The following is a 1,574-nucleotide window of genomic DNA, read 5'->3' on the forward strand; positions in this document are numbered from 1 at the left end:
TCGACTTTCTTCCCGAAACACCGCGAGCAAAAACACCAAACCAGCCCCCCCCCCCCCCCCCGATCACCAGATTGCCTGTGGGGGACCCCAACTCCAGTCCGTAGAACTGATTGCAGAGCAGGGCACATGCCCCGCCTGACTAAAGTGGCACCAGTCACCCATGCCAACATTGATGCTGCTGTTCCCTGGGGCATGAGATGGGAGCAGCCATCCAACAGCCAGAGCAGCTGCTAACAGTGCCCTGGAAGTGGTTGCGGTCCAAGCCCCGGCTAGGAACAGCATTGCCCATGCATGCCCCACCCCTTCAGGCTCAGACAGAGGGGGAGTGCAACCAGCCCAGTTGAAACCATCCTGCCCCCACTGGTGTCTACTGGCTCAGAGCTTCTGTGACATTCCCTGCAGTGTGGTGCCCTATATGGGAGCAGGAGAATTTAAGCCACTCCTAGGTTCACCTGTGACATGTCTTAACCCTCCCACTAGGACTGCGAGCACTGGCTCGGAGAAGCTTATGCACCTCTGATCCTTTTACTCCATCTCTGCCCTGCTTGCTGCCAGACCTTAGACTAAAGCAACTAAATGCCTCCCTCTGCTCAGGAAGGAAAGGGCAAGGCAAGTGTCCTCAGGGAGGAGGTGCCCAGTGATCTTGACCAGAGAAAGAGAAATTGGCCACAGGATAAGACAGTGAAGTGCAGTGTCATATACTTCACTTTGCAGTCCTGTTTTATGTAAAAACTTAGGCCGTTTAGAGGCTCTACCAGAGAGGAAGCGGCCTGGCTCCAAGAGGAGGTGATTCTATTGGTCAACCTGAGAAGTTTTTTCTCAAAAAAAAAAAAAAAGACCATACAAAATCTTACATGAGTTTAGACAGCTGTTTCAGAGCTCTTTGGATTGATAATTTTAGTCAGAGGCTTGCTAAAAAAAGGCTTTTATTCCGCTCAAATATGTTGGTAGAGGCAAAGGTAAAACTGGCACTATGAGCCATGTAAATAAAAGTAGCCTCCCATTATAAGTTTGCCAACCTTCCTCTCACCCACTTCCCTTTCTCAGAAAAAAAAAAAGTGACTCCTGAAAGTGTGCACACATTACATCCTGATTTAGAGGTTTCCTCAGGGATCTCTCCTGACTAACGTGCCTCTCCCATGCCATATTTGGTTCAGTTTGTTGACCTTTGTTGGGGCCTCAGCAGGGAGAGGGAAAAAAATTAGGTTGGAGTGAATGCTTGTTTAAAGTAGTAGATTTAATCACTATTCTTTGTTTAAGAATCTGGAAAGTAGGCGCGTCTGCCCAAAACAAACAAATGCAAAGCTTTGCAGCTGTTCAAGTACTCTAGACAGAAAGCCTTTGGCTGGGTGTTACCCGAGAAGGGCAAATACAAGTGGGTGAAAGAAAATATGCAAGTGGAGGACTAAGAGAGCATACAGAAAGAGGGCCATGTTACAGGTTATCTTTAAACCATCTTAAAGGCACTTAAAACAAGAGTATTCACCTGTTAAAGGGTCTTAACCTTGTGGTGGGCCAGTAGCGAGCGCCCCTGCACTGAGCCATCCACCTCACTGCACCCGACCACCTACTGA

This window comes from Gavialis gangeticus, unplaced genomic scaffold, assembly GCF_001723915.1.
Source record: "Gavialis gangeticus isolate Ggan-Ray unplaced genomic scaffold, GavGan_comp1, whole genome shotgun sequence".
Lineage (NCBI taxonomy): Eukaryota > Metazoa > Chordata > Crocodylia > Gavialidae > Gavialis > Gavialis gangeticus.